General features: G+C 40.0%; 2 protein-coding genes across 2 annotated transcripts in view; one reads left to right on the top strand and one right to left on the bottom strand.

The window, feature by feature from the left end:
* Cyp4c3 (Cytochrome P450 4c3) overlaps window positions 1-565 on the bottom strand; it is a 30,507-nt gene extending 29,942 nt beyond the window's left edge. The window contains exon 1 of the mRNA XM_071583798.1: window positions 366-565. The gene's annotated coding sequence lies outside the window, so the exon portion shown is untranslated. The remainder of the gene's footprint in view (window positions 1-365) is intronic.
* Window positions 1-26,306, top strand: part of LOC139686766 (DNA polymerase beta-like) — an 89,807-nt gene that overhangs the window by 44,055 nt on the left and 19,446 nt on the right. The gene's annotated exons all lie outside the window — the stretch shown is intronic.

The following is a 26,306-nucleotide window of genomic DNA, read 5'->3' as shown; positions in this document are numbered from 1 at the left end:
CACTTCTTGCCCTCAAACATGCCTATTCCCTTCCTTCTCTTCCCTCACGTTCCTAACGTTCTCCCCTTTGTAACAGCCTGCAGCATTCTATCGCAAATCAAAACGTCCGAATAACCAATTAAAAACATACAAATCCATGGCAAAAATTTTAACATTTTCAGTGAACGCTTCAGTAATGCAACGGACGTTACCAAACCGTCCAATCGAACGAATCCTACCTTGAAATTTCCCCACTGAGTCACTCGATGACCACACCGCGGAGCACTTGACGAAGTTGACATTCGCGCGAGGATTTTTGCGTTCGTAGGTGGTTGGAGGGGAATATTTCCTCGGACAATGGGTGTTAACGTGCGACACTGCTTTACCTGTTTTGTGTCATCCAACGAACGAAGCTTGGCTTCCTCCCGAGCTTCTTCGGCACCCGGCCTCCCGCGGCTTCCCTCTATTCTCCCTCTTGTACGAGCGGGCGAGGACGGTGGGGTGTCGGCGAACCGAGGGGAACAGATGACGAAGGCGACGCCCGGACAATACCTTCAAGACTGTTCGACACAGAAGTGATAGCTTCTCGTCGCGTACTGGATCCCTCCTCCTCGTGCCCCTTCCTCTATATATATATATGTGTGTGTGTGTGTAAATATGCGCGCTTTTGACTTATGCCTCGGACGGCGGGGAGAGCTTCGGCTGGAGAGTGCGAGGCGGGAGGGTGAGACGGAGGGAGGGAGCCGAGATGCATGGGGAGAGAGACTCTCTCCTCCCATCACCTCTTACTCTCGCCGACCTCTCCTCCGACCGGGAGGGAATTCGGACGGGCCAAAACAAAACCCGTTCCCTTCGTGTATTTATCAGATCAATTTGAGGTTTTCCGCATATGCACAATTGCGAGTTCAACCCGAAGGTTGGTTTGAAATGTTGTAATATAGTTCACCTATAAAAAAACCACGTATATCGAAATGTTGATATTGCACCGTTGATTAGCGTTTCACACATAAACATACACTCGTTCTTTTATCATTTAATCCGACATTTGGTTGAAAAAGTTTGACTGTAGTGCAGGTGTAAAAGGAGCACAGTAGCCAAATTGCAGATGCTTCATCCCGACGAAACGTATGTCTAGGAAAGTAAAAAAATATATCAAGTAGTGGAATTGTAAAGTGTTTTTTTTGTTTTGCATAATCAGGAAGCAGTTCCTCGAAAGTGCATCGGATATCATATCTTTAATCAATCCCAAGGTTGGTTTGATGGGTGAGGGTAACCTAACCGATGAATAAGTCTAACAGCGCGTGAAATTCACGCATCGGGATAGGGGGTGGGGGACAGTTCCTTTCCTTCTGCCGCTTGAGGTTTCCCAAAAATAATCTGTTTCACAAACATAAAGCAGTTTGCCACACATTTGTGGGTGCCCGAAGACTTCGCTTGAAATCGAACTCAGACTCCCAGTTCGGTAGCCTATGGCTCTGTGCACCGGACTACCACGTCCCTTATTTTAGCTAGAGCTTATTATTCGTCAGCTTAGTGGAGGTCGGTGAAATGTCTTTTCCCTGCTCTTCCAGTGGTTTCTCAGTAAGTTCTGTTTCCCGGTAAAACACAAGTTTTGAGTTTTAGGTCGTGTGTCCAGAGGTACCTCCAGGATCTTCCAGTCACCAGTCGAACACTGTGCCCACTAGGCTACAGAACCAATATGAGAGAACAAGAATTCTGAAATAATGAGTATCAGTATTACTTACAGGAAGACTGTAAAACTCTTCACCAATCCTTGTCGACATTGAAGAGCATTATTCCTGTGACAATAATTCGAAAAGCATAGGTTGGTGTTTTGGTTGAAGTTAGGGCTTATCTCATTTTTTCCGTACTGATTGTGAAATTCACATGGTCATATACTGTAGCCATTTCCTTATTCCGTCGGTTCCCTTTATTCCTTGTACCTCCCGAGAAAATCGCCACATTTGTATTTTTAACTGAAGATATGTTTTGTTGTCAGGTTTTAAAACGGTAACTCTCCTTTATACAATATAACCCTCCCTTTGCAATTGCACTTAGTAATGCTATTAATCTGTCAATATTGAAGCAAACTTAACTGCTAATGGTTGCATGAAATTAACAATTTGTTATCGATGAAAATTCCTGCCCAGAACTCGATTTTTAGATGCTATTTTACCCTAGACGGGTTTCGGACGGCATCCTAAAGCATGCCATGTCTGATCTGAGATTTAGCAATTGGAAAACTTCCTTGGAATAATTTCATGATTTTCAAATTTCATAAAATCTTCGCGTAATCATCCGATTAGAGTCTTGGTTTAATAAAAATGAATTTAACTATGTATTTATAGGAATATTAAATTAATTTATAGTTTGAATTAAGTAGCGTTCAATCATTTGAGAATCTCTGAAGGAACGGAATCGTTATGGGAGTGGAGGCAGACGGAATGCCCAAAATCTTGGATATCATATTTATTCATTAAAATACCAAAATTTCGAAAACTTTCGCTCCAACACCAATACTTTCTCACGCATGCCCATTCTCTCGCAATGCATATCATGATAATATGATATTCTTTCCTCTTACTTCTGGCTTACGACGCAGCCTTTACTTAGTGTAGAGCATCCCTGTTGTTCTGCATTTTGAGTGTCGATTCCAAAATTGATCCTTAATTTAGAGATGATGTATTCCATAATAGTCAGGCTGATAGACCTTATAAACCAACAGTAACCCCCGATGGGGAATGAGAGGTAGGCTAGCGTAAGGTACGACCATTGCAGCAGCGTTCTCTCAGGCTTCCAGATTCAGCGTTATTGACTTAACTACGCTTAGTTTTGACACGCCCTTTGAAAATTGGTTCTTTTTTTATCCCCATTCAACTGTATTTGCCGATGCCAATTGGCTTTCGTTTGCTGTTATCGTGATCATTACATATTATAAATCCCAGTATTCGTTCATGGCAGCTCTCCAAGTATCTCGCTAAATGTTCTTCATTTCCATACTGTTCCTTGCCCTGAAATTATGTTTTCGTTACGTAATTCACCCTCTCCTGTTCTTTCCCTCTCTAGCTCATTTCATTACAGTGTTTAATAGATTTTTTTGGGTCGGAATAAATCTAAATAGCTTTCATCCTCTTCGTTTTTGTGTTATCCTTAGTCTTCTTCCGTAGTCACGCTTTGAATCATGTCCTCGTCAGTTACACAGTTCGAACTTTTTCATTAATATCATCCATGTGTTGTATCAACCACACTTTCATCGCATATACTTTTTTTGCCACAGCAATCTTCAGAGACAGAAAGTTAACTCTATGGATAGATTTTTATTGAACTCCACTAAGTTCATACGATGTGCTGAGTGCGCAAAATATATTGTTATGCCCCATACAAAGTATTCTTCACAAGATCCAACAGCTTCTTTTTACCCTCCATCTTCCCCCATCCCTTGTGATCTAACTGCGTGATATTGGAATCTTTTCCCATTTAATCCACTAGGAAAATGTTTCGTCATTTTTATTTTAGCACTGTCTTCATTTCTTTGGCTACGAGCCGTTATCTTTGTTTTCACTTGTTTATTTTGAGGTAGCACTTCTTCATTCAGGGTTGTGGTAGCCCAGGGGTGGAGCGTTGGACTAAAAACCGGAGAAAGCGGGTTTGATTCCCGGGCAAGCCTCTCTGGGCAGCCAAGCTGTGTGGTTTTTCGGGTACCAGAACTTCCTGGGAAACCGTAGCACTGGGAAATGCACTGGGGCCCCTACCCTGATGTAAGAATTTCACACGCCGTCGTACTGGGTGAACTCTATGTCTAGCTAGTTCTACTAAACCGACCTTTGGGTTGATTGTTGTTTTTTACTTCTTCATACCTTCCTCCTTAAGAGGCCTCTTCTTCATCAGATATTCTTTCCCCTGTGAGGGTTCATCTATTACGTCCAAACTAAAACCACTGCACCCTTTCTCTAGATATCCATGCATCACTTAACTTCTCTAACTTTATCTCTTTTATTCCCTTCTCATCACGAACATAAAGACTCAATAATTAACCTTTCTTCATTTTAGTTTATTCAAATTAAAAGTCGGTTGCCATTTGTGTATTTTTCTCTGCGATAAGTTTGAGAGAAGTAATAGTTTGTCTTGTGTCATTGCTACCAAATTAATATTGATTTTCTCCAAAAATTTTTCCATTTAATTTTGATGCTGGGAACGGCTGAATATTGGAAAATTTACAAATTTGTTTTCCTTTTAGACATAGAGAAAATTGCTTTATTCTGTGGATCCAACGTTTTCCTTTATTTTTATGCGTATGTTCGATTACTTAGAAGAGCTGAACTGAAATATTGCATCATGGGTTTTGTAAAAATGGAAGTTACTTGCGTATCTGATATCATGCGTTCGCCTGTCCTTCTCCATAGCGTCAAATATAGTCTCGAGTATGGATCATCTTCATCAACATTACTCCGCCTTCTCTTCTGTGGGTTGGGTTGCTTGCGTTTACTTTTTTTATACAGAGTTATTCCAAAGAGACTTTCCATCTTTTCACAATATCTTCAGTAAGAATTTCACCATTTCCATCTCGATTGACATTGCCCTTTGCTCTACGTTTTTTAAGTGCTATCTCAAGAGTTCTCTAAGCCACTTTAACCTTTCCTGGACCAAGGTTGTACTGCACTTCCCGTTTCTTGGTCATGAACAGTCTACTGTTTCTACACTTTCCAATGGTTTGATTACTTATTCGTTTGTGGCATTTTTAGTCTCTCAATTCTATAATTTACATATTATTTTCTATTGGGATCAGTATTCATTTATTTGAAATGGTTGCTTCGTTCAAGGTTTTATTCATCTTACAACTTATTTTGTGACTTCCAGTATTTTACTTTTCTTATGAGATTGTTTCCTCTTTATTCAATCTATTCTGAATTGTGAAGCTCTTCCAATAATTTTCCTAATGCTTGATGTAGTGTCACCCCCAGGTTTTCGTGAGTACATGTTTTTTCAATACTATTGATTGTTCATTGTTTTCCTCAGTTTTTCTCAAATTTATGTTGGGACCCCAAGGGTTCTTGGGGTTCCAATATTAATTGTTGGGGTTCTAAATGTGATCACTCTTAATAGCTGGCGCTAGACTTTTGCGGTGATGTAATTGATTTCTCAATCTTTGGTTCAGAAGAATGTCCAATGAGGCTTTTTCTGCGGTTCTGACGGATTTCCACGACATTATACTTATCCATACTAAAAAGAAAGACTCGTTCTTTTCCACAGATTTTATTATACGGTACAACGCGTTTCACCGACTTGCGGCATCATCAGGTACAAATTTGCAAAACAGACAGAGCAAGAATATATACCCTCAGGACAGAGTAGGGGCGGGGAGGGTTGGAAGGATTTGAGAGGGGTGGGGGCTCGCAGGTGCGTTGATGGATTGTTTGACCATTTCCAGGCTAGTTTCTCGGGATTAAAAATGGACGCTCGGAGTTTGGAAACAGTATGTTTACCTCGGCAAATTAATATTGCTATCTCAGCTCTGATATTATCTTTTTGTTAATACCCCTAGTCTGCATCTTATTATTATTTTATACATTTTGTTTTTTTCTGAAGATTGCATTCCAGCATTATTATTACATCTATTTCTTCTGTTTTGTTCGTAATTACTTCCGACCATGTACATCTTCCACTTCTACGTTATCATAGGGTTCTGTAAATGAAAATATGCCCATAACGATACCCGTATTTTATTGCAGGAAGCTCTTTCCTCTCATTGGTACATTCTTCCCCGCAGGGATTAAATATTTCAAACCTTCGAAGTTCCAGTTATTTCTCCCGAGTAAATTATCTTGCTTGCAACCGTTCCTAAGGTCGTCTCCATTTCTTTTTGCAATAGCCAAAACATCGAAATATAAGATCCAAAAATCCTACGCATCTACATGTGCTTGTATGTAAGTACAAACAGTAACCTCTCTGCTCGAGCGATTCTTTCTTATTTTGAAAGTCCAGTAAAATCTTCGTAGAAAAATAAAATTTCCACTAAGAAGGTAGTATGAAAATTCTGCGAGTATGCATACACTGGAAAAGTCAAGATTGAATGTTTTCTAATCTCCTCTTGAGGTTTTTATCAAAAAATTTAGACGCTTGGATTCCAATGGCTGTTTTAACTTCTTTCCTAATCTATAATTTTCAAATATCTGGAAATCTCCTGCTCTTTAACGGTGCTAAAGTTAAGAAAAAACGTTACATAATTTCTTTTTCATGGAAGCTCTTTCGACACCTCACTGGATTCAGTTCCGCGATTTATCAAGTCGGGTTTTATAATTGATTATAATCACGACACGGAGCAAGAACCGAAATGGTAGACTTGCGAAAATAAAGAGCTAATTTTAGTTCTCTATAGCGTTCAATTATTTATCAGAAAATCAGTCTTCTGTTCCAAGCGGCATAAACATTTTTGCAATATTTAGATTTAATGGTTGCTAAGTCCGTTCGTTGGCGGGTTAGTTATGAGCCGAGTAATCAATGGCAATGATGTGCCTTAAATATGCACGTTCGACATTTTTTCGTGCAAAAGCGCAAATATTTTCCTTTTGACCTGTAATTAACCCCTTAGAAATGATCCCGAAGAACGATTAAATTTATATATGCCGAATAGCTACCGAAATTGAATTATGTATGGTTGGATTGCTTCAGGTTTGATTTTCTTCAATGCTTATTATTCTTGCTTGCAGGTCGATCTTTTAGAATATATGATCCGGTATTATAGCAGACTTAGGGTTCGATTAGGGTATGATTGATTTTTAAATGAGGATAGAATCCTGCTTCCGTGAGTAATACTTACAACAAAGGACGCTGTTTTAATTCTGTACGACATTTTTTATGTCCAATCTTGCGTCATTGCACAGACTTAAGTCATAGGTGTGCATTTTTACATTCATTAGCATGCATGAATTTATGATATTTTTTTCCTAAATTTCGAGTGTTTGCCCAGCAAACAAGGGTATTGAGTTAGTTAGTTACACTTGCTGACCGACGGATGAGCGATCATCAACAGCAATAATGAAGGCCGTCTAGGACAATAATGGTCGTAATACATCGAAGGGAAACTATCACGTGCTGCTAAATTTGTACGTATTATAATGGACCGAGAAATTATCCCCATTGGGAAGAACAGGACTGTTTGGGCTTGCAGTTAAATCCTTCATCCGGTGGTATGATAGACTCCTGAGAATTACCTGAACAATTTATGGAGTCGTATCATACATATCACCACCGTATCGTTATATTAGACTTTTTGTAGATCGCGAGACTTAAAGTTAGTGAGTTGAACCATGAATCCATTAACATAGTCTGGTTCCACTCGAGCGAATTCCGGGGCGACTAAGACTCGCTTGACTCCTGCAACCTCCTTCGCCCGCCCCATCCTATCTCTCCCCCCACCCCAATCGTGATATCATCAAGGCTCGAATGTGAGGTCACGTTCTCCTGTAATTTATAGTCACGCCACTATTTTTAAGTGAGGAATAATACACTGTAGGATACCAAACATTTTGGGATAAGATTAAATCGGTCAAATATCCATTTTAATCACACGACGGAGACAATTCATTATCCTCGCACTCGAGATCTCCATTGTTTGTCTCAATAATAAGTCGATTATATTCTGATTGTCATTAGACTAAATAAAACTTCTCGGCACGGAACATGAAATGTCTTGATTGCGTTTTCACAGTGCCCGTTCTATCAGGGTGATATTCCACTCGCTTAACTTAATTATCCCCTTCTTCGCAGGTTTTTCACAGCACGTGCAAATGTACACTGGTTTTTTAAAGTAATCCTTTTCTAACTGATCTTTAACTCCGGTAATGATAAAGTCATGCAAGATTTTTACGCCGAAAATATTAATTGAGCAATGTCCCAGTTCTACATTGCCGCTCTCCTTCACCTACCCCATTTAAATCTTCATCGTCTGTCACCCCGCTCTGTCCAACTATTTTCTCTAATCTTCGCCTCACTCGAATCTCGAAAGGCTTCCAATCCACGCTCGACCTCGTGCCTAAGAGATCACCACAACAGTGGGGAATAAAACTTAAGAAAAATCAATCCAAAATTTTTGAAATGGCTGGTGATCTATTAAAACTCCAAGCCACAAGTCCTCTTTTGAGGCTTTCTGAATAAGATTTACATGAGTCAATTCAGCAGCTCGATTGTTTCAATCACCTTACAACATATCAAACTATCCTAATCGGTTGCTCTGGTTTTTTAATACCACGGAGAGAACTCTCAGTATTCTCTCTGATTCACATTTTGCTTTGCCATAAAAATAACCTCAGATCTAAATTCTTTTGCGTTGAACATCCTTTTCGATTATGACATGATTTAGTTTTATTGAAAGCTTCAATCTTCGGTTAAAATATTAACAACTTCTGGCAGATGTCAGTTTGTACACTGCGCGACTTACTGAAAAGAGGGCTCTTCCCGAATTGGCGGAAGAAAAACTTGAATTCAGCTGGAGGAAATATATGAATGCTGGAATAGAGGCTCTTCGAGTCCGAATGAAGACCAACTTCCCAAAAAATCACCGACACGTCTGGAAGAAAAAGTAATTTCATAAGGTTTAATTCAGAAAAACTCCGAGCATGTTAAGGAGACCTTGAATACATTATAAATTACATTTTTTCGCAGGTGAAGTCAGAAAGAGTGAGGCAATCAAATTATTAAGGTTATACGTATATAGATACATTTTAAACATGAAAATAACATTCCATACTCTTATTGTATTCTCCCAATCATGTAGGAGTCTGAGGGGATGGTGTCTCGATGGTTCATTGTCAATAATATTGCGAGGGGCCGCCCCACTAGGCACGACATTTATGCCAACCTAAGAAACTACTATCCCCGGAGAGGTTGGTTTTTTTTAGGAATTAATGCGAAGTAAAAAGGACTCATGCCTAAGGAGTACGACGGAGTCTTCCTCAAATTCAAATTGACACACAAAAGCAATTTGGAGTGTTTCACTCTCCAGGAATGGGAATACTATGATTCCCGCTAATTCAGATTCCACTCATTCGAATGGAATCGTTGCTAAGGACGTATTATAAATCGCGCGCGGTTTCATATTGTGGCTTTCAAAAAACTAATTTAAACAGTCTACAACGCAATTATTCCAATATTGCTAAGATTCGCAAACGGGAACTGCGAATGGAAAGTTAAGCAATTGAGCCCCGGACTGTAACGACCGTACGCCACCCGTGGAGTACTCCCCGTTTCATCCTATAGCAAAAAAACCTGATATTTTGAGCATTACCAAATTTATTTCAAAGGAAACGTTTCCTTTCTTGAAATTTCGTTAATCACCGGACCGAAATTTGGAGCAAGGAAAGGTTTTCTTGGAGAGAAAGAGAGAATCTGGGTGGTGTTTCATCTTGGATCAACATTTCCCCTTTTTCATGTTTGTAGAGAATGATTTCAGGTGTTTGCCTGTTTAGTTAGACTCATGCCCAGTTTTATAAAAGTGCTGATTAGGCACTTAAACAAACTGTTGCGTCTTAACATTCAATGTTTGGCAGATAAATTAAAAGGATTCTTCAATTTCGCAAGAAATCATATAATTACTTCTTTTAACTGGAGGGAAAGGCCGCAATATTTAAGGGATACAGACCATGAAACCTGATTTCGCACGCAGCTAAAGTGGATATCAGAATCATCAATTGGAGGATGGGGAGCAGTTTCCGCATATATCCTTCCTCCCTTTATTCCGTCCAACATCCCTATCCTATTCCTGCTCCTTTCTCGCTTGCCCAACGTTCTCCCCTCTATCACCGTCTTCAACATCCCATTACCGATAGAAATTCAATGCATTCATCTTTCCTGCCTCCTTTGTATTTCTTCCAACAAGCCCCTCCCCTCCCACGCCGAACCGAATCTCGACACCCATATGTCACAAGCCTCCAAAGCCCTTCGTCTTGCTTCAACGACCATGTTACCGCGCCGTGCAAAACCATGTTCCATATCAAAGTGTTTACGAGCCTTTTCTAAACATCCTAAGTCAAGGTCCCTGCCATCAATTACCTCCTGGAGAAAACCTTTTTGCCTAAGCCCATCTTATGTCCCAACTACTTTGACCACTTTGATCCAAAACACTTCCGGTACACGTGACATGTTTCACCTATTCTTAATTTATGGACTCCTATTATAATATTTAATTTACTTTCCCCTTTCTAGAAAACGGCATAACCTTTTTTTATTTACATTTATCTTCATCCTATACTTATAACACTGGCTCTTTAATGGTAGCTGGGTAGATCTTCCGAGACATAACTTGCGCTTTTTGTTCATGATATTCTTATTTCAGGAGAGAGCAATGTTCCAGTGGACGTTGTTTTCCTAGATTTTAAGAAAGCCTCTAACCAAGTACCTCATGGTAAACTACTCACAAAAGTAGAAGCATATGGCATATATAAAAATATACTGGATTGGATTAAAGACAGGTATGGGTACAAAGAGTAGTGATTGACACAGTTAGCTCAAATGCAGTAGATGTTACTTCAGGTGTTCCCTAGGGAAGTGTTATCGAACCTCTTTTATTCCTACTTTACGTTAACGACATTGACTCCGTAGCCACTAGTAAGATACGTTTATTTGCCGACGATGTAGGGGTTTACCGTGATATCCATAATCCTAAAGACAAAGCAGCTTTATCAGATGACCTTCATGCTATACAACGCTGCTGCGACGCTTGGCAATTAGAATTAAACTTAAAAAAGTGCGTATTCATAATTTTTTGGAAAAAGAGCAATTCCCATCCGAACGCCTTCTCCATTGGGAACACCTAAATGGAATGTGTAGGCTCAATTAAATACCTAGGTGTTACCCTCACTCACGATCTCTCCTGGGTGAAACACATACGCGGAATATGTGGACAATCTAACAAAAAATTAGGATTTATTTGAACCGTTATGGGTAAATGTGATAGAAAAGTCAAAGAGAAATGTTATGTTTCGCTGGCTAGGTCTCATTTTGAATACTCTACTAGTATATGGTATCCTCACGAAGTTGGATTGACTGGTCTCCGCCCCAAAGTCACAAGTAGGGAATGTGACACACCGCTGTCAGCAACGGAAGGCGTGGGGCATCCACCCCACAGTGAGATTCGAGGGATGAAAAGGGAAGCTTGAAAGCAAGAAATTCGAAACTTACTGGCCTAGTCTCTTTACCATACAATTCCTCTTTATATTTTCCATCTCTCATGAATCTTCCTTGATTCAGTTAGTAATATTCCTGACTTACTATATTTGATTGCTCACACGGATTTTTCCTCACTTCCTGACATCGTTTTTACCTATCAATACAGCGCTCCAATTTCATCCTTCATAAATTTTCCATATCCTCGTACTGCGTCTTCCATCACTCTTCTTTCGCCTTATGCGTTTTCCGCCTCAGTTAATTATATATCTCATTGTGCTTTCTTCCGCCTAATTCTGTGTTTACATTCTTCTATTTCCTCCTATCGTCTCCCTTCTTAATTATTTCGTCTATAATCCATGGTTTCATTGTCCTTTTCCCATTAGCTGTTTGTAATATACATTTTCGGATTAACAATGTTACGAACAATGTTATGTTCTCGTATATCGTGCAATTGACGTCATAAGCACGAATTAAAGTAAACAATCAAAATTACTATGGCTTTTACTGGCAAAATGGTTGTTATCTTCAATACGATTTCCAGTGCACAGTGCTCTGATGTTTTCGCTGTCTTTAAACAATATTTACGTTTACTTATCTCTTTAATAATGCCGGCCTCGGTGGCGGCGGGGTAACGTCCTCACCTACCAACCCAGAGGTCGTGGGTTCGATTCCCACCTAGGTGGATTTCCCTCCATCTAGGGCTTGGTTGTATGTGATTGTCGTCAAATGTCTGTAATGTAGGGTTAGGTGGAAGAAGTGACTATTAGTCCCAACCTCGCCCAATTAAGTCGATAATAATAATAATACACATTTGTATGCCCATCTCTGATAGCCATAATCAGTAAACCATATCGGCCGGGTCACTCCAGTGTATAACGCGCTCGTTTGCCCAAAATTCGTGGGTTCGAGTCCCGCCTCTTGCATAAATGTTATGTCAACTTTGATATATAGACCCCGGGGGGATCTGATGAAAATTCAGGGGAGATTATCAGAATCCCAAAAGAAGTACGGACCACCAGGTGCATCGGGAGAACACACGTAGATCATAGCAAAGGATTCTGGGCCTCTGATGGTCTTACCCAAAGAGCCATAGATGTAATTAGGGTTTCTTTAAATGACCATGATCCTGGAAAGTTTTAACATTAAACTCATGTAATAAACATTATTAGTATTTGTTTTGAAAAAGTATGTAAAGGAAGGCGGAATATAGGTATTTTTCCTATAGGCGATTTTCAACCGTTAACACTTCTTTATTTCCTTACTCTCCCTTGTTACAATATCAAGTTTATCATAATACCCATAATTAGGATGTACCTTCGTGCAATAAATAAAAAAATTAGTATTGCTCTTATCTGATCCCCTCCCTAGGACATTGTATCTATACGCCACTATTTTCCATTTGAATATCAGAAGAGACAGGGCCGGTTTAAATTACTAAGCATTTCATAGGGTCGCTGAAAAATTTTCAGATTATATTTTCTACGTTGGTGGACATTAACAATAGGTTTTGACAAATGTTTAAGGTACTTATTAATGAATTTCATTTATTTATGTTGACAAGTAAAATGACAACATGCTCGGGTAATCTTACCTTGTTGTATCACGGCATATGTCCACAAGGCAGGGCCATTACTCAAGATAAAAGATAGAAAAAGTTCAAAGAAAGGCAGCAAGATATGTACTCAGAAGGTACAAAAGAACAGATAGTGTCACAGAAATGTTAGATATTCTGAAATGGGAGAGTTTGAAAAATAGAAGAAAAAGGAGTAGCTTAGACGCGATGCATAGAATTGTTAAAAATGACGCAGCGTGGGAATATTTATGGAAAGAGATAGAAAAGCCTAACTTTAAGGGAAAAAACGACCATAGTTTCAAAATAAAAATAAGGACGCAAAAACAAATAAGAAAAAATACTCTTTTTTAAATAGAACTATAATTGATTGGAACCAGCTGCCTGGAGGTTTGTTTGAGCCCTTTCCATCCAATTTTAGAAGTTTTAAGTATAAATGTAAAGCAGCCACTGGGTAATAAACTTCATTGTAGTTATTAAAATATGGTTTGTATGTGATGTGGACGGCATTTTGTATGTGATGTAGAAGTGTCATTGTATGTAAGAATATTTTGTCTCCTATCTGTTTTTCTAATGCGCGTATGTATGTATTTTTCGTTGTAAGAGTGTGCATTGACCAAACTTGACCGTTGCCTCCAGGAAAATCGCCTAATTGCAACATTAAAAAAAAATAAATTTAAAAAAATATCCAGCTACATTTCAGTAACTCGATAAAACTTCAATTGATGTTATGCTAAATTATGTGAATAATGTCTCCACTTGGATACGGGTTTTTGGTTTTTGTGTAAATAAAAAACCTATCACGTAAATGGTCCTTTGCACAAATTTGTTTTGAATATCTGATTGCGACAATAGCTTAACAGCGGGCGCAGTGAGGAGCAGTCGCGGAGCGTCAAATTGGGCAGTGGTGCTCTCATTGTTCCCGCTCAATTGAACGCCGATGCAACTGCGACGCTCAGTTCCCCAGCTGGTCGTGACTTGTCGGGGGATAAGGTCATGCTATCAGGAAGGCATCATCCGAGCAGACCCGATTTTGTAATACTCCTTTCAATATAACTGCTTCGCGAGACCTCACTGGGGGTGAGGAGTAGTGAAGGAAGCGTCGTGGGACAATCCCCATATAAACTTCTCTCTCCGCCTTTGTCGCCACCACCCCTCCGGTCGACTATCTCGACAGCCCATCGACCGTGATCTACGGCCGACGAGAACCTTTCGTTTAGCCCCGTTCCGAAATTTTCTGAAAAATCACTTTCACCTCCTCGTGAATCCGCGCCGAAAGAAAGCGAAAACGCGAGAAATAGTGCTCACTTTCGCCGTCAATTTCAAGTGGATCGGAGGGGAAGGGAAACGGATTCCCAATTCCCAGCTGTGTACCTAAATAAATATGCATAAATGCTCGTTTCTCGCGCGACCGCTTGCACTAGTCTCCATTCCGCATTTTTCCTCTGGGCACCTTGCCAACCTTCCCCTCCTGAAATAAAACTAAAAGTGCAACAAATAAAACTGAAAGTGACAAAATTTGAATTTCCTGTGCTTGCATTTCCTATCTTTTGACAAAAGGTTCATGTTATACGGTATCTAAATTCCCCTTCACTTCCGTTTCCAATATTGTATTATTTCTCCATTGTATTATTTCTCCATGTGTGTATCTATATGGCGTTTATTTTCTATGAAACTCTGCTCTAACTTGATAGGTATCAATAAACATTTGATCAGATTGTTTTCCTTGTGTATTTTATGGCAACTCTATAGACATAAGCATTCCCGATATTTTCGTAAAATATAGTATGATCATGAGATGCTCCCATGTATGAGTGATATTTGTGTTTTTCTGCGCGCCACTACATTGAAATATCAAAGTAGAATGAGTTTGGGAAAATTTTATTGCAGATCAAAGTACAGGTAACTAAAATTCTTCAAAATAGCATCCTTGAGCTTTGACAGACCGATGTCATTGCCTCTGCCGGTCGCGGAACGCTTCTTGGAAGGCGTTGGCGGGGACCCTCATTCAGGCACCACCTCACGGCCTTTATACGATACGTATATCATCTGTTTAGGCCTACGTCACTCCTGTTTGACTGTTGCTCACATTCTATCACTTTCTCCTTGCTCTCTTGAATCGCATGAATGATTGCATCAACTCTTCATTGGCATATGAACTCAGTTGACACATTGACTCAATCAGTCACGACCCAAACTCCTGAATTATCGTTGGAAGCTCTTCCCAGACCTTAAACTTCCATTGTTCTTTGCAAAATTCATGAGAAGATTGCATTTGTGAATAATTATACCTTTATAAACCATTTAAATCCAAATATTAGGTGTAAGTATTGAGTAGTTATCGCGTGCAATTGCTTGTCTGTATCACTAGCTTATTTGGGGTGGAGATACGGAATTAAATCCTTCTCGATTGTGGAGATGAGATTAAGAAGTTTAAGTACCCCTTGACCGACAGTGTGGATAATAGCCCCTGGTTATATTAGTAAACTTTTCTATCTATATGTTTCGGTTGAATTGGCGTCCGTTGTCACATTTCCAGTGGAAATGCTGATCCGCTCGTGAAGCCAGATGTCGTAAAGCGTGAAATTTGGCAACGGCGGTTTTTCTTTTTGGCGTCTTTCACGAGATTATGTCGCGAAAAAGGGTACCTAAAACGGGATTTTCGTTCGTAGCGTAAGTATATAGATCTCCCCGTTGCAAGTGCGTCATGCTTTCATTACAAGGCTCCCGGAGTCCCGGTTTAGAAGAAGCCCATCTACCATGTTGGTTGTTGAACTTGTTTAAGTGGCTAATGAGGTCGGCAATCGGTCCCACAGCATGGAAGTCAATAAAATACGATTCAACGCACTGTCTACAGGTAGATGCGAGTATCCTGAGTCAGCGTTAACAAAACCAAACAAAATTTGATTCGACATAAAGAGGTTGGGTGACCAACTCATTTCGCTGCGTCATATCTAGTAGCTCAGGAAATTTTGGCATCCCGCAGAATAACACACACCTACGTCACCTCTATCGCGTCATACATATGTATGGCACACGTTTTTATGTGCTATTTGGTGATCACAGGCCGTCTGCGATGAAGAGGAAGGTTTTAGACGTTTCTCGGAAAAAATTGTCATCCTCGAAGATTTGTGAGACGCATATAACCGATGCAGACAACTTTATAAAGTACTATTGCCTTCTCCAGTTCCCCATTGATGAGTTTCCACCCTCCTCCCCTCGTTACCATCAGAATTGCACAATATTTTGCTCTTCCTCCTCCTATCCTGCCTCCCGTGATAATAAATTCCTACTGACTCTCAGTAACTCCTAATTACTTTTTGCCCCCTTTCTTTGGAATTTCACGACCTCTTCTCTTGCTGCATTCTACACTTCCTTTCGTAAAATATTTTTATTTTGTTGATTTCATTAAACCCATTTAGTTTAGGCCAAGCTTCACAAATCTTTTTTAATAGTTCATTATTCTTTTGCTAGATTTTTTTATAATATTAAGGAGCAATGAAAGATGCAATGAAACCTGGGGACATTACCGTCACTGTGGTTTTCGGAAATACGGAACGTCAAGCGATGAAGCGGAACGGTGGCGCCTAAAATATTCTTCAATAGGATCTTTGGGCCCGAATTCCTTTCATGTTAACGTCGTTCTGGTGGCCGAATACGTCCGTGAATACAGGTCACGGCGGGTTTATGTGACTTCTCACTTTAAAACCACCTTGTGTTCTTAGAGGCTAAAATTGGTCCATTATGTTCGATCATCGCGTCTATAGACGTTTCCCAACTTTCATTATTGAATCTCTGGAGTCATTAATGTTTATTCTAACGACCACCAACGTCGTCAGGAAAATTGATGAGACGTATTTTTTATTTGTACTAATGTTATTAAATAAATATATTGTACATTTTTTCGTGGATTTTTATCTGTACTTCGACTCTATACCAATTTCCGCATTGAGTCATTTGTAGCCCAAGTTGGAATTCTTGCGGAAGCTATAATAATCAATTTTATATTTCATCGGATTTCAGCAACGGCCCTACACATAAAATGCACCACATGTAATAATAAATGTTATATTATGCCCTTCTAAATCTGGTTTAAATTTGTCATTACTGAATTTGTACGGTAATTTTAATATTTAAGCCATTAATTTTTAGATTGTGCATCATTAATTTTTTTAATCTATCATGAAATATTCACTGAATTTAATATCGTTTACTTGATTGTTCTCTCCGTTAATAAGTGTTTTTATTGCCTCGTCCGTTCGAAAGTACATGCTTTAGCAAATGGTTGCACCACAGTCGTTTCCATGGCAATACTGGAACGAAACATGAAACATATTAATTGCCACAATGCCTGCGTTTCCCAATGGGCGAGCACGATCTCTCTTATCGGCCCAAAAACACCAGTGGTTCTTCCTCTCTTGGGCCTCCCCACACCATCCTCCGTTTTCTCTCCTCAGTTTGGGCACGGAAATAAACCGAGAGGGTAATTACTTACGGCCTGGAAAGCAAGCATTTGCTCGGGGTCATATTCGTCGAAAAGGCGCGCGGTAGAGGCGGCGAGCCGAAATTTCACCTATCTTTTTCCCCATCCGAATGCACGGATTTTATCGCCATTGCGATACTCCCGCGGTTCCAGTGTAATGGGCTGCAATATCTGATAGAGCTGGTTGTGTGTGTGTGTGTGTGCGTGTTCCGTTGCTCTTTTCTTATTCCAGTCAATCAGTAGTCTTGTAGGATGCCTCTCAACGACGAGATTTATTCAATCGCAGGAAGTACGATAGATGTCTTACCTTCGATGTGACGATTAGCAAGGGCCCGAGTGGTTTCCCGTCTGAAAATCATCAACGTGAAACAAATTCGCACCAAAGCGTGACCGTATTCGGTGTTCGCGTAGCAGGTCAGGTATATTTTTTTGGCGGAAGCGAAGAATTTTTTGTGTGTTTCGGCAAGATTCCTCATGCTCGGGTTCACTACCGATCCCACTCGCGTCCTGTCACTAATTACTATGAAAAACTGTTGATATCGAGCATGTAAAATGAAGTTTGAGATGCATTCGAACGCAGTATTATGTGAGATGTAACAGAAGGTTGTATTATGGCACCAAATTATATTGAGACCCCTTCACAGACGGATTCAGGTACGCGTTCTTCCCTACTGCGATACGCAAACGTAACAAAATCGAGCCCAAGAGTCGGAAAATATTAATTTACCAGAATGGTACGTAACAATTATTGCCTGATACATTGCTTATATTTGCACGAAATATTTTTTTAGCATGAGATAAATTGCATTCAAGAGATAAATTGCATTCAAGAGATAAATTGCATTCAATTGAATTCATGAGATAAATTGCATTCAATAAACTAATAATTCTGCATATATGACTGGAGACCTTACGCATCCAAACACATGCCCTTGCAGTGGCTGGCGGGGTTATGTGTAGATGTAGAAATATCTTGTGATGTCAGGGTGAATTTTACAAGATGGCCACTCATTTTTGCGGGTCTTATATTTATTCGAAATAACGTTTTGTTTATTTTACCCGGAAAAAGCTTCCGGTTGTTTTGATTTCCGTTTGTGGAGTCTAAGTACTTAAAACTAAAACACAATACTATCAATGTAGGCAGTTCAAAAATTGGTTCATAATCCTATTTCGTGGTTTCGCGAATGTGTACCGGTGTAATAGCCATCGAGGAAGGTAGCAAATACGAAGGATACGAGATGACAATGAGCGTAGGATTACTAAATTACAGGCCACACATATGCTCATTTAATCCTAACGTGGCAAATTTATTCATTAAAGAAGTCGCGTGTTTGCTTGCTAATAAAAGGCCTTACGGAGAAAGCCCAATCAAACTTAGCATGAGGTCACCTTACTCTTTCACATATTATTTTGAGATTCCATCATATTCATGATATCTTTGAAATATGTGTGAGTCCTATATTTATTGAGAGATTGAGACAGCGAGGCGCCATCTTTTATGTGAAATCCAACATTTAGTGATATGAGCTGTAATCACTACGGTTAAGTTTATAGAAAACTTTAATATTAATAATGTTAAATGGATATTTTTTCTTTGTCCGGCAATCGCTTTCATTCCCTGTGACTCTGTCCCTGAGACTGTTATTATTACATGTCTTGATAGTCATCTCGATGATATTCACTCATGATTTTCTCTGACTGCCCCTTCCTCCATCACGTCATATATTCTCCTCTTACTTATCTGTTTTGTGATTCGATATAATAGTAATAATTAATATCTTTGCATCCTTCCCTCACTCATTTATCCGAACACATCCCGTATTTTACGTCATGCTTTATTTCAAATCAGTCAATCAAAGCCCTGTTCACTCTCACGCCTACCTAACTACATTTATGCATCGCCTTTATGGCTTTCAATGACTGCTCGTTCACTCCACGTTTACTCAACGTTCCAAAAATTGTCTTGATGCATCATGACGTATGCTTTCTCTTAATCGAAAAACGCATGATAAATTTTCTCTCGCGCGCCCATACATGTCTCTAGTATTTGCGTCTACTCTCCACCAGGCATAACATCACATTGCACTTCCAAAATGTTGTCCAAAGTTTTCAACCATTCTCTGTCAATATATATTTCACCGATCACTATCTCCGGTAGACTCAAAAGACTTATTGCTCCTTAATTCTTACGTTCCACCTTCCCCTCATGCAAAAGCATAATCATCGCATTCCTACAGTCATCTGTTGCAACTAACTTGTGCAAGCATAAGTTAAACAATTGGCACAGATAAGTGATAAACACATTTCAGTATTCTTAAATTCCATTTTATTACCCATTCCTTCATGCGAAAGCAATATTATTGAATTCCATAAAAATTTTTGGTCCAGCAAAAGTTTGCGAGCATACGAATAGGTTAAACGATAAACGCGGAAAGGTGACGAGTACACTTCAATATTTTGCTCAATAAATCATCAGCAATTGAGACTTTTCCATTATCAGGATTCTCACTACTGCTGCAACTTCATTTCCCATTACACCAAGTTCCCTTCGAACAGTGTATTGCATTTGCTTCACATTCATGCTCTTCACCATTGCTAAAAAAAACTATCAAAATATTCTTCAAACATTATCTAACTCGTCATTCACCCCAGACAGTAGCCCTACTCTTAATCTTCGTGGGTTTCATAATCTTGCCCTCTCCTTGATTTTTCCCACCAACCCATTTCCTACAAAATCATTGTGTACTTTATGCTGCTGCAATTCGCATTGTTTCCTTAATTTATTTCACAGCAGTTTTGTATAATTTTTTCCTCACTGCAGACACCAAACACTATCCTCCGAGGTTCTTCAGTTCCAGCCTATTCTTCATTCCACCAAGCACCAATCACTCTTCATTCTTACGACCGGTGTTTTCCACATTGGACCAAAACTCGTCAATCCTCCCTTTCAAACTCTCCCAAGCTGCGCTCACACTTGCGGTTGCCATATACTTGTATTGTTCCCATTTCTCCGGGTCCAAGTTAAGTTAACCTCACTTCCATATCTGGTTTTTGTCTCGTAGTTTTCCGACTATCAAAATCGACAGCTTTTGCGCGGTTGGGCACATTGATTCATGTTTTACAACATACTACGAGAGCCTTCCCAATGGTTCGTCGCTTATCACATTTCCTTTCTTTTAAACATAAATACACTACGGGTTTTGCTATCCCATGATATCAATGTCGACAAAGCCATGCATTTTGAAATATTTCAACGTGACAACACTTCGACACTTCCGCAGCCTAGGAAAAGGGAAAAATCGTCAAAAGCAGAAAGCTTTCTCTCGAGGAAGTCTTTGGCGCGGACTAATAATATCGAGGACTCCATACCAGATTATAAGAGCCTTGTGGATTTTACTTTTAGGCTTATATTCTATTGTGACGAAATGTGACAAGAAGAAAGTTTCCCAGAAAAACTGATGTTTTTCATCAATGCCCTAGCCACATGGAGACCTCGAAACGGAGTGTCAACTTTCTCTCCTTAGGAGTCCGAAAACTATGACCCTAGCAATGGCGTTAGTCGGTTGACTTCAGACTACGCTGTTCTTGGGATTTCAATCAAGCGACATTGGATTGGAAAATCCAATCGTGGCAATCAATCCAGCTTCATGTGGATCACATATACTAGCAACATATTCTAAATGAGGCCTAACCAGCCAAAGATTTCGAATGACAGCGAAAACATTCTCATCACATATCCCGAATACTGGTCTAATAATCTTCTTCTTCCTCTCGTATTCTTCAAGTTGTTATGTCACCATTTGTATGTTTTTATTCAGTTTATCACGGGTATGCTTTAATTCGCAATGGTATATAATTTCCAGAAAAGTGGGATGCCCTTAATTAAATTATTCTTCTCGTGGGTTTTTTGTGCGTGGTATAAAGTTTCGCTGGTTATGCCTCATACAGAATATGGTGCCACTAAATATGATCCTCATGAAATTGGATTGGTTGCCGGTCGCGTGCAGTGTAGACGTGTTAAATTTGTAAAACGTTGCTATGATAAACTGAGGGGCTATGAAAATGTTTAGATGAGCCAGGTTGGGAATCACTCACACAGCGAAGGTTTAAATTACAGATTAAATCTATTGCATTAACCGGAAGGAGGCCTCTTTAGTGATGATGTTAAAAATGTATTATTAGCCCCATCGGACTACGATAGGAGAGATCATGTAAACAAAATTAGAAAGCTGAATTGTATAATAGATGGATTTAAGATGTCATTTTTCCCACGAACGACAAGCGATCAGAATAACGTTGTCCGACCGCGCTAACACGGAAAGGTGTTTTGGGTCAAGCGTGTCGCAAGTATGCGGCATAATGTTCCTTCTCTGGCTCCTTCGACTCTCCCAGTGACCAAAGACACCCTTATCGCAGGATGATCGCTCCCTTGCAGTAAGGGGTGGATGAGTCATTCGACTGGGGAGCGCACTGGGCCCGGCGTCAGAGGGTAAAGTGCAGCTTTGAAGTAGGGTATAAAAGCCCTGATCGCGGGACGAAAAGCGTCAGTTGGTTATCTGGTGGTGACCGGTAGGACGCGAGGTTTCGGCTGTGTTGCGCTTGTCGCGACAGTGTGGTCTATTGCTGTCTTTCCAACGGATGAGGGCCTTGCCCGTGTTACAGTGTCTGTGATAGCGTTCGGCGCTCCCTCACTCCTCATCGGACCTTACCTTCGGATGAGGGCCCTGCCTGGGTTACGAGTCTCGTGACCGCATCTATCCTGCCACGTCCACCCCTAACTGCAAGGGAGCGATCATCCAGCGAGAAGGGTGTTTTTGGTCACTTGGGAGACTCGGAGGAGCCAGGGAAGTAACACAATGTCGCATACTTTCGACAAGCGTAGACTGGTGTGTGTAATCATCCCCCGCCACACACCATAGCAGGGTGCCATGTATGTATGTATATATTTATGTAAAAGTCGCAATTCCTAATAGTTCTCTTTCCGCGGAACGAAAAGGAAAAATTGAATGCAGAAGCAGTGTGATGGTCACGGGGCTGTCGACTCCCCAGGAAGGTCACCCTAACATTGGGCATGTGTCTTGTATCACGCAGCGGTCCCTCCAATTCCACGTCGTTGGTTTAACTCCGGAGGACTAAAATGCGAATTTTCTCAAAAGCTTGCCTATTCTCAACAGGCGGAGCTCTCAGAACTATACAAACATTGCAGTCACATTCCCCGGAACGTAATAATTGGCGTTGGTGAGTGTATGCGTGCTTGCACGGGTGTGAGTTATGGGTAAAACCTTATAGAAACCTTCTCGTCGCCGGAATAACGCTTTATGTATAAGCGAGAAACGGATGCGAATGACTGCAAAATTCCTGAGAAGCAGTAGCGTTCTCACGTAAGAAATTTGAGGAAGTAAAATAGGGAAAAGGGGAGAATATTTATTTTCGAGGGAAAATGTGTGAGAAATAAGGATTTGACGTGACAAGTTTCCGGAAGAAAAATAAAAATATTTCTCTTGTAAATCCGAAAGCTAATTTTCATTCTAGAGATTTGACGTGGATGTGTTGATAGTTTCCTGACTCCTGAGATGAACCGATTGGCTTGTATGTGATGCATTTTTCTTGTACGCAATGTTAAAGAAGTATTAGTATTAAAAGTAGTAGTCTTATCAATTTAGGGAAGATATTCGATGGACCCAGACTGCACGAAGAACTACTGTACTCGTAAGCCGTAAGTAGCGTGACCTGAAAAATCCTTAAACGCATTAGTACAGATTATAATAGCTCAATTTGTAGCTATGCATTCTCCTTAAAGAGAGTAATGATTACGCAGCAATCAGAAAATGAGGTTAGCAGCAGACGGCCTTGGGTAATTTTATCATGACTGCTATGAATTAACGATACGTTTTTGCTCTTTTCTTCGGCTATTTTTTGACCGATGGAAAAACGTTTTACGGTTATTTTTTCAGGAGATAATTTCACAGGTCGGTTTCGTAGGTGACGGGAGAGTTCACCAAAGAGGTTTCCCCGTCGAAATGCAACAATATTGGGCGCCATTTCACTCAATATTTTTCGATCAAATAGTTCTGTCGTATGATTCGAAGCAGTCAAATGGGGATCCGAAATCGAAAAATACCTGACCAAAATTCAAAATTTGAACTCTTTATTCCATACCCTGCAATACTTTACTAACACTCAACAATAAGTAAAGCAAAAAATAGGGTACCATACATTTGATTTGGAAATGGGTTTTAAAATGTATTAATGGGTATAAAAAGTTTACTATATAGCCGAGAATATAAGATCATCAGATTCGTGATGAAATAATGTATCAAGAAAGTACTTAAGACAATGAATTGAAGCCTACGGTCCCACTAAAAACAAATATAAATTTCAATCTCTCGGGAATATCTTTCAACACCATGTCCAACATACCCTGTCCTACGGATCTGTGCAAAAATCCAGCGCAGTTCAAAAGGTTTTCGCCAATTTATTTCAAATTCCTTACCAAAATAATGATAATGTGATATTAAAATTTTGAATGATACCTAATCTAAAGTATAAGGTTAAAACTGAGGGGCTTGGCGGTCAAATAAGTCTTATAATTCGAGTCAATTTACAATCGAAAACTTTCTGTATGTTGAAACAAATATGTCCAAAATTGTGCGTGAAATTTTTAATTGCAATTTTGCAATTGCCATTTTCGGACATATTTTTGTGTTTAATGCCCGTTTTCGGGTCAAATTTACGGTCTCGTATAGTACGCTATGACATAAATCATGAATTTTATAGAGTATTTGTAAAATATTCGAAACCACTGAATTAAATTTTCAAAATTTTAATATTTGCCAGCTTTTTTTCGATTTGGGATCACTTCGCTAAGTCGCCCGTCACCTCTGATTGGGACTCGCACATTCGAGAACGTTCCGTGCGACCCGAGTTTTAAAACAATCCCACCGTCCAGTTTTTCCAGCGGTCCCGTTGTTTGCTCAAATGAAAACGGGGACAAGGCAGACGCGAGTAAATAAAGCACTTGTGCCGCACATATAAGTCGTCTCTGCCCTTACAACATAACGACGACGCCGGAGTCCCAAGGGCTGAAGATGGAAATGGGGGTCTCGATTAGAGTGGGCGCGTCCTATGGGCGAGAAAGGAGGGAGAGAAAGTGTGGGAGGTGGAGGAGAAAGCGAATGCGTCGAAGGGAATCCCGAAGACGAATGAGTTTGCGAGGAGAGAAAAAAATAGATGCATGAGGCGAAAGGAGACTCGGTGGTTGAAGGGCAAATGGGCCGTTCGCACTCAGACGCTCACTCCGAAATGAAAGTGAACTTTAAAGTTTAATTAAATAAAGATATAAGGGCTTGTGACCGGGGATGGAACCAAGGGACAAGAGGTCCATATTCCCCTTGGGGTATATTTTTGACTCTAATAAAATTCAATAATATATTACTTTCCCTCAATTATATATTTCTTTCGTATCTAGCTTTCACAATGAGGGAAATGATGGCATAACAGTTGAGTGATGTTAAAAAAAAGACTTCTCAAAACCTACATATGGAGCGTGTTTTGGTACGGCGCGGAAACATTGTACGGGCGTTGAAGGAGGACGGTTGGGGTAGATTGGATTCTATTGGCATGTGAGTGTGGAGTAGGATGGGAAAGGAGCATAAAGGAAAACAAACGAGGAAATACTAGGCATGGTGAAGGAGGAGAGAAATCCGGGGGCAGGATTGATAGATGCAGAGCGTTTTTATCGACAATGGGATGTTGAAGACTGTGGTAGAGGGGAGGAGTATTGCAAGTAAGGAAGGGGAGAGAATAGACAAGGCATGTTAGACGGAATGAAGTATGCGTAATTGAAGAGGGGCTTATTGTATTTTCAGATGTCAGGGTGTATATTATTAGGAGAGGCGAGCAAATATATCGTTGTACCGCTGTATAGGCTGAACCTTTACAAAACCTACCTTGACCGGTAGATTACCAATAATAATTACTTAAATTTCCCGTGCTACTTTTGAATACTTACCCCCCGAGCATAAAATATCCTTCCATTATTACATCTTTGGGTGGGTTTTATTCTTTAAATAAGGGCTGTTATTTTCAAATTTGAAGTGATTTATAGCTTGGAAAAAGTTTTTAAAAATTATTTTTGTTCGAGTATGAAAATATACCTGCACATTCTCTTTCCCGCATCCAGAAGTTTTCTGTATCCGCTTCAGCGTAGACTCGTAGCTTGTAATGGGATCCTGGAATAGAATTCGGCGAATACGTGTAATGCGTGTATCCATCATAAGCTCGAATAACCATAAATAATAACTTATGTCTGCCAAAGGTGTTCCAAATTATTCCTAACGTCTTATTTCCTTCTCCACCTCCTTCTCCATTTTCTGTCTCATCATAATTTACTCTTTTTTACCCTCTTCCTTAATTTACTGCCTTTTTTACGGCATTGCAGAACATCATTAGGATATCGCAGCATTACGTTCAGTTTAGTTAACTATGATAGATTGATTGTGCCATTTGTTCTAGTCAGAAAACCTTTAGAAGAAATTGAGATGGGGGTTGAGATAGTGCGGTGGATAACGTCCTGGCTTCCCACCGGGATGTTCGGGGTTCGAATCCTGGAGATAGCTTATTTTTCTTTGGTATCCTGATTCCTACTTGTGGTACTTAGTAGAGAGCATTTTGAACGAGTCCGACGTCCGTCAGATGGGATGTTACACTGCGGACCCCTTGGCGCCTTTCGTTAAGAGTAGGCTAATGCCGACACCGGGATTCTCTCCACCCTTCCTTTCCTATCCATCACTAGTGGTGCAGATGACCTTAACTGTCGGTCTCCTCCCCTAAAACGACTAGATATTGAGATGCATACAGTGGAAATGAGTGATATTTCAGCCATATTCATGTACTAGAATCAATGCAATCACATTATTATCAGTTACGAATTCAAAGCGTGCATTAAGGGGTTCGTATTAAAAAGTATTGCCAACGCCACAAATTAAATCCAAACGGAAAGTGAATGTTGAAATTGAATGCATCGGAGGTTAAAATTTGCAGCCGAACGAACGCTTCGTGCTCGTTGCCAAAAAATTATTCAACTGATCATGACGCTTAATTAATGTTTAT

The sequence above is a fragment of the Hetaerina americana genome, unplaced genomic scaffold, assembly GCF_022747635.1.
Source record: "Hetaerina americana unplaced genomic scaffold, ioHetAmer1.1.p SCAF_15, whole genome shotgun sequence".
Lineage (NCBI taxonomy): Eukaryota > Metazoa > Arthropoda > Insecta > Odonata > Calopterygidae > Hetaerina > Hetaerina americana.
The sequence above is the reverse complement of the archived record's forward strand: the minus strand, read 5'-3'. Positions and strand labels throughout refer to the sequence as shown.